Raw genomic sequence first — 7818 nt, 5'->3', positions numbered from 1 at the left:
AACATAGTTGGTCTCAACACTTCTTTTCCTCAACCCACATTGGCTATTTGCTGTTTTGACCTGTATTTTTGTCATGTTTCACAGGCTTGGACTGTCTGCTCTATATCAGCGTTTATCTTAGGCCAGAGTAACACTGCTTTTGCATGTCGTTTTGACTTTTCCATCCCTAGATGGCCCTTGTGTATTTTGATCAGCATGTTTTTCTGTAACGCACTTGGTATCACAATTCTTGAACCCTTAAACAGAACTCTGTCAAGTACAGATAGCACATCACTGTATTAACCATAAGGGTATGGTATAGCTTGTACAGACCACTCACATGTTATGGCTTGAATCAGCTTTCGCCAACACTCATCTTCTACAGTAGCACGTGAAATAACTGTCCACATTTCATCTGAGACTGGGCAACTCTTTCTGATAAGGTTTACATGAATGGTCTCGTCCTGCTCATATATCTGGTTTGGTTCTGAGCTGTCAAAAGCTCTGGACAATGTGTCTGCCACGAACAATTCTTTCCCTGGCCTGTACTCGAGTTGCAAGTCATATTTCAGAAGTTTTAGAAACAGTCTGAGTGCCCTTGGTGGTGTGTATGTTAGACCATTCTTTGCAATAGTAACCAGAGGTTTATGATCTTGTCACGGTTGTCGAAAGGAGAAGCGGACCAAAGTGCAGCGTGTGTGTCGTTCCACATTTTATTTATACTGTGAAACTATGCAATACATAAACCTTACAGTGAAATGCTTACTTACAGGCTCTAACCAATAGTGCAAAAAAGGTATTAGGTGAACAATAGGTAAGTAAAGAAATAAAACAACAGTAAAAAGACAGGCTATATACAGTAGCGAGGCTATAAAAGTAGCGAGGCTACATACAGACACCGGTTAGTCAGGCTGATTGAGGTAGTATGTACATGTAGATATGGATAAAGTGACAATGCATATATGAACAGAGAGGTAGCAGTAGCATAAAAGAGGGGTTGGCGGTGGTGGGTGGCGGGACGCAATGCAGATAGCCCGGTTAGCCAATGTGCGGGAGCACTGGTTGGTCGGACCAATTGAGGTAGTATGTACATGAATGTATAGTTAAAGTGACTATGCATATAAGATAAACAGAGAGTAGCAGCAGCGTAAAAAGAGGGGTTGGGGGGGGCACACAGTGCAAATAGTCCGGGTAACCATTTGGTTACCTGTTCAGGAGTCTTATGGCTTGGGGGTAAAAACTGTTGAGAAGCCTTTTTGTCCTAGACTTGGCACTCCGGTACCGCTTGCCATGCGGTAATAGAGAGAACAGTCAATGACTGGGGTGGCTGGGGTCTTTGACAATTTTTAGGGCCTTCCTCTGACACCGCCTAGTGTAGGGGTCCTGGATGGCAGGCAGCTTAGCCCCAGTGACGTACTGGGCCGTAGTGCCTTGCGGTCAGAGGCCGAGCAATTGCCGTACCAGGCAACGTCAGGATGCTCTCGATGTTGCAGCTGTAGAACCTTTTGAGGATCTCAGGACCCATGCCAAATCTTTTTAGTTTCCTGAGGGGGAATAGGCTTTGTCGTGCCCTCTTCACGACTGTCTTGGTGTGTTTGGACCATTCTAGTTTGTTGTTGATGTGGACACCAAGGAACTTGAAGCTCTCAACCTGCTCCACTACAGCCCCGTCGATGTTAATGGGGGTGAGCTCGGTCCTACTTTTCCTGTAGTCAACAATCATCTCCTTAGTCTTGGTTACGTTGAGGGATAGGTTGTTATTCTGGCACCACCCGGCCAGGTCTCTGACCTCCTCCCTATAGGCTGTCTCATCGTTGTCGGTGATCAGGCCTACCACTGTTGTGTCATCTGCAAACTTAATGATGGTGTTGGAGTCGTGCCTGGCCATGCAGTCGTGGGTGAACAGGGAGTACAGGAGGGGGCTGAGCACACACCCCTGGGGAGCTCCGGTGTTGAGGATCAGCGTGGCAGATGTGTTGCTACCTACCCTCACCACTTGGGGGCGGCCCGTCAGGAAGTCCAGGATCCAGTTGCAGAGGGAGGTGTTTAGTCCCAGGATCCTTAGCTTAGTGATGAGCTTTGAGGGTACTATGGTGTTGAACGCTGAGCTGTAGTCAATGAATAGCATTCTCACATAAATGTTCCTTTTGTCCAGGTGGGAAAGGGCAGTGTGGAGTGCAATAGAGATTGCATCATCTGTGGATCTGTTTGGGCGGTATGCAAATTGGAGTGGGTCTAGGGTTTCTGGGATAATGGTGTTGATGTGAGCCATTACCAACCTTTCAAAGCACTTCATGGCTACGGACGTGAGTGCTACGGGTCTGTAGTCATTTAGGCAGGTTGCCTTTGTGTTCTTGGGCACAGGGACTATGGTGGTCTGCTTGAAACATGTTGGTATTACAGAGTCAATCAGGGACATGTTGAAAATGTCAGTGAAGACACCTGCCAGTTGGTCAGCACATGCCCGGAGCACACGTCCTGGTAATCCATCTGTCCCCGCAGCCTTGTGTATGCTGACCTGATTAAAGTTCTTACTCACGTCGACTATGGAGAGCGTGATCACACTGTCGACCGGAACAGCTGATGCTCTCATGCATGCCTCAGTGTTGCTTGCCTCGAAGCGAGCATAGAAATTATTTAGCTCGTCTGGTAGGCTCGTGTCACTGGGCAGCTCGTGGCTGTGCTTCCCTTTGTAGTCTGTAATAATTTGCAAGCCCTGCCACATCCAACGAGCGTCGGAGCCGGTGTAGTATGATTCAATCTTAGTCCTGTATTGACGCTTTGCCTGTTTGATTGTTCATCGCATGGCATAGCAGGATTTCTTGTAAGCTTCCGGGTTAGCTCAGTGCGGATGTTGCCTGTAATCCATGGCTTCTGGTTGGGGTATGTACGTACAGTCACTTTGGGGACGACGTCCTCAATGCACTTATTGATAAAGCCAGTGACTGATGTGGTGTACTCAATGCCATCGGAAGAATCCCGGAACATGTTCCAGTCTGTGATAGCAAAACAGTCCTGTAGTTTAGCATCTGCTTCATCTGACCACTTTTTTATAGACCAAGTCACTGGTGCTTCCTGCTTTAATTTTTGCTTGTAAGCAGGAATCAGGAGGATAGAGTTGTGGTCGGATTTACCAAATGGAGGGCGAGGGAGAGCTTTGTACGTGTCTCTGTGTGTGCAGTACAGGTGATCTAGAATTATTTTCCCCCTGGTTGCACATTTAACATGTTGATAGAAATTTGGTAGAACTGATTTCAGTTTCCCTGCATTAAATTCTCCGGCCACTAGGAGCACCGCCTCTGGGTGAGTGGTTTCCTGTTTGCTTATTTCCTTATACAGCTGACTGAGTGCGGTCTTAGTGCCAGCATCTGTCTGTGGTGGTAAATAAACAGCCACGAAAAGTATAGCTGAAAACTTTCTAGGCAAGTAGTGTTGCCTGCAATTTATCACAATATACTCTACTTCAGGCGAGCAAAATCTAGAGACTTCCTTAGATTTCATGCACCAGCTGTTGTTTACAAATATGCACAGACCGCCCCCCCTCGTCTTACCGGAGTGTGCTGTTCTATCTTGCCAGTGCAACGTATATCCCGCTAGCTGAATATCCATGTTGTCATTCAGCCACGATTCTGTGAAACATAGGATATTACAGTTTTTGATGTCCCGTTGGTAGGATATTCGTGATCGTACCTCGTCTAATTTATTGTCCAATGATTGCACGTTGGCGAATAGTATTGACGTAACGGCAGCTTTCCCACTCGCCTTCTCTGGGTCCTGACAAGGCATCCGGCTCTTTGTGCTCTGTACTTGCGTCTAACTTTGAGAAGTATTTAGCCCCTGCTACTGTATGTCTCCAAATATCTCCCCTCTGGTAGAGTGTTCCCTTTTTACATACTTGTTTAGCTCTTTTGGATCCATACACAGTCTGAGCGAGCCGTCTTTCTTCTCAACATTTACTAGCGAGTGGACCCATTCAGTAGGCTCTTCTACTTTGTCCAGGATATCTAAGGACTCTAACCTCAGTAGCTCTGCTTTTAGCTAGCCTCTTAGTGATAATGGCACCTTTCTAGGTGCATGGATCACTGGTCGACAGTAGCTCTGCTTTTAGCTAGCCTCTTAATGATAATGGGACCTTTCTAGGTGCATGGATCACTGGTCTATTTGGCTGCTTTAACTCCATTTTGTGATGCACCTTGAGTTTTCCTATTCCCTGAAAAACATCAGCATATGCATCCTCAACATTTGTCATTTCACCATTCACTGTATAAACCCGTTTCACTAGACCCGGTAAGTTACATGACTTTAACCCAATAATGGGTGTTTTTTTCTCCCTTTACTATGACAAATGGAACCTTGCAAGATTTATCATCTACCTCCAGCACCAATGTGCATGTCTGAAGTGGCAATTGCTTCACCACTGTAAGCTTTCAGTATTATCCTTTGTTTTGTGTTCACCACTGGTTTTACCTGTAACCGTAACAATTCAGTGTCTGAAATGATGTTGACCTGTGCTCCAGTGTCAAGTTCGAACACAATGTCAGTTTCATTAGTCTTGTAGGTAGCAGTCCAGTCCTCGTCTGGTCCTGCAAGTGCGACTGTTCCCACAAAGAGGTCACCCAAAGCCCCCTCACTGTACTTGTTGTCACTGCTGTTGTCCTGGTCCTTGATGACACAGTGTACTGTGTTTTGTTGCCTCCGCTGCTTGCATTTGAATGTGAAGTGGTTCTTCATGCCACAGTTGTGACACTTTCTATATGCTGGGCACTAGCGATGTCTGTGCTTTCCTCCACGGTTGCTGCACTAGCACTGGCTCCCTGAAGTGCACTGCTGACTGCTGTTGGCGCTGTCCAATGAAGTTAGCCATTTAGCTGTAGCTCTTCCTTTGATAACATACTCCACTTTTCATACTGTGTCACTAAGAACATCACTGTCCATTGACCGTATGCGACTGTGTCACCTCTCTAGCTTGACTCATTTGTATCACAGGAGGTTGGTGGAACCATAATTTGGGAGGACGGGCTCATGGTAATGGTTGGAGCAGAATGGTATTAAATACATCAAACATTCCATTTACTCCGTTCCAGCCATTATCATGAGCCGTCCTCCCCTCAGCAGCCTCCACAGATTTGTATTGCTCTTTCTAGTGTCAATTCATTCTCACCAAGTAACTTTTCTCTCAGCCCCTTGTCTCTCACTCCCATGACAATTCTCTCATATCAGCGAGTCTGCAATTTGACTGAAATTACACTGACATTTCAGTTTCAGGGTCCATAATAAATCCCTCAACAGTCTCTGTTTGATACTGACAGTAATATGTTTGTTCAGTATACTTTACTCACATTAAAAAGGTTGGATGGAAACCTGGTTAATGACTGTAAACTTACTTTATAAAAACATGAAAAAATTATCCCAAACCAGTGATGCTGACAACTTCATCAAAAAAATTGCTCGTCAGACGGTTTTGAAATATACTGAACAAAAATATAAACGCAACATGTAAAGTGTTGGTCCCATGTTTTATGAGCTGAAATAAAAGATCCTTGAAATGTTGCATATGCACAAAGAGCTTATTTATCTTAAATTGTGTGCACAAATTTGTTTACATCCCTGTTAGTGAGCATTTCTCCTTTGCCAAGATAATCCATCCACCTGACAGGTGTGGCATATCAAGAAACTGATTAAACAGCATGATCCTTATACAGGTGCACCTTGTGCTGGGGACAATAAAAGGCTACTCTAAAATGTGCAGTTTTGTCACACAACACAATGCCACAGATGTGTCAAGTTGAGGGAGTGTGCAATTGGCATGCTGACTGCAGGAATGTCCACCAGAGCTGTTGCCAGAGAATTGAATGTCAATTGAATGCCGCCTCCAACATCGTTTTAGAGAATTTGGCAGTACGTCCAACCGGTCTCACAACTGCAGACCACATGTATGGTGTCGTGTGGGCGAGCGGAGTGCCCCATGGTGGCGGTGGGGTTATGGTATGGGCAGGCATAAGTAACGGACAACCAGTAGTGGCCCGTCATTTTGGGCTCGCCTGTTTTGTATGTTATTTTGGCATTAATATGTGTCACATATCAGTTTGCAAACAATGTAAAACAAAATATATATCATTGAGTTAATAAAGCTGCATCTGTGGTGGTGGGGCAAGCCATCAGAAAATACAGAGCGTTGCGCCGTAAATGGCTCAGTATTCTGTCACTCATGGGGACACTACGTCACCGCCAAGTCTAAGGGTAGCGCTAGAAATGTATAACCCCTTGGGTGCTGCCATAGAGTTACATTAGAAGTGCCCATCCAAGAAGGCTCAAGGTCATTGGACACAGATAAAATTACGTCAAATCACGTTATATGTACGTACAGTAGCTTTGATTGGACTGATCATGTCAACATCATACTTTCAAAATCTAGTCGACAATCTACTGGCAAATCTTTTTTAATCCTTGTCATATGAAGAGAAATAATGAAGGGAAATTTTAGATAAAAAGTATCGGTGCTCATCGGCCATTGGACATAAACATTACACAAGAAGTTGGAAATGGCAAATTCAACAATGAGTGGTTTGGAAGGAATCAGTGACAGTGGCTGTCTGGTCCCAAATCTGTGATTAAGGGGCTCTTTTCCAAGTTTAAAATTATAAATATTCAACATTGGCCATGCTGTCAATGGAAGCATGATTTGTGCCGTGCTCAAAACAACTGTTAACTCGGAACTGCGAAAACTTGACTTCAGTGAGTTTAAGACAACTGGGAAGTTGGGAATAAATGAGCTCCGACTGGGAAAATACATTTTGAACGGTAAATCCGGCCTCTTCCTGGAGCTACGACCTGAAGATCAATGACATCATCATGATTCAACCTTGTTTTTTTCCGAGTTCCCAGTTGTTTTGAAAGCACCATAAATCCAGAGAATGCCAGACTTTGATGACAAAATTTGCCCACGAAGGACCACAGCGCTACCTTCCTGTTCAAGTGAGCACAGCACAACAAAGTGAGTCCAAAAATGTATTGTATGCTGCATAAATTATGTAATATGCCATTGTTATTGAATATTGTAAAAGCTTTCATTGTCTGCTTATATGCCCCCTTCTTTATCCTACGGTTCTGACTTGGTGTACAGGGAGAACACTAAGAACGGCCCATGTTTTATTGACTACGTCCGTCCTAGCTCACTCATCAATGTCTTAATCTAAATTATGGATTGCCTCATATCCGCTTGTCCTCCCCTTATGCCATAGTTTGTACATCTCAATTGTCAGTAGAAACCACATTTGTTTAAGCAAGTCAGCCATATCAGCCATGTTTTTTTTAAAAAGGCCGTAAATGCCTGAATGAACTGTTTCGCTGCCAGACAAGGCTCCGCTGATAGCCAGGTGAAGCAGTGGTAAGATGTTGGGACTGCTGTTGGGACAGCTTTATGGGCATTGTTATAGTGCAATTAATGTATTGTGGCTTTGCTGGCATGCATCCCACTGTGTTTTTGCCCCACCAAAATGTACATGTTAAAATCCCCACTGCGGACAACGAACACAATTGCATTTTATCAATGGCAATTTGAATGCAGAGATACTGTGAAGAGATCCTGAGGCCCATTGTCGTGCCATTCATCCGCCGCCATCACCTCGTTTCAGCATGATAATGCACAGCCCCATGTTGCAAATATCTGTACACAATTCCTGGAAGCTGAAAATGTCCCAGTTTTTCCATGGCCAGCATACTCACCAGACATGTCACCTATTGAGCACGTGTGGGATGCTCTGGATCAACGTGTATGACGTGTTCCAGTTCCCACCAATATCCAGAAATTTCACACAGCCATTGAAAAGTGGGAAAACA

Source organism: Salmo trutta, chromosome 2, assembly GCF_901001165.1.
Source record: "Salmo trutta chromosome 2, fSalTru1.1, whole genome shotgun sequence".
Taxonomy (NCBI): Eukaryota; Metazoa; Chordata; class Actinopteri; order Salmoniformes; family Salmonidae; genus Salmo; species Salmo trutta.
The sequence above is the reverse complement of the archived record's forward strand: the minus strand, read 5'-3'. Positions refer to the sequence as shown.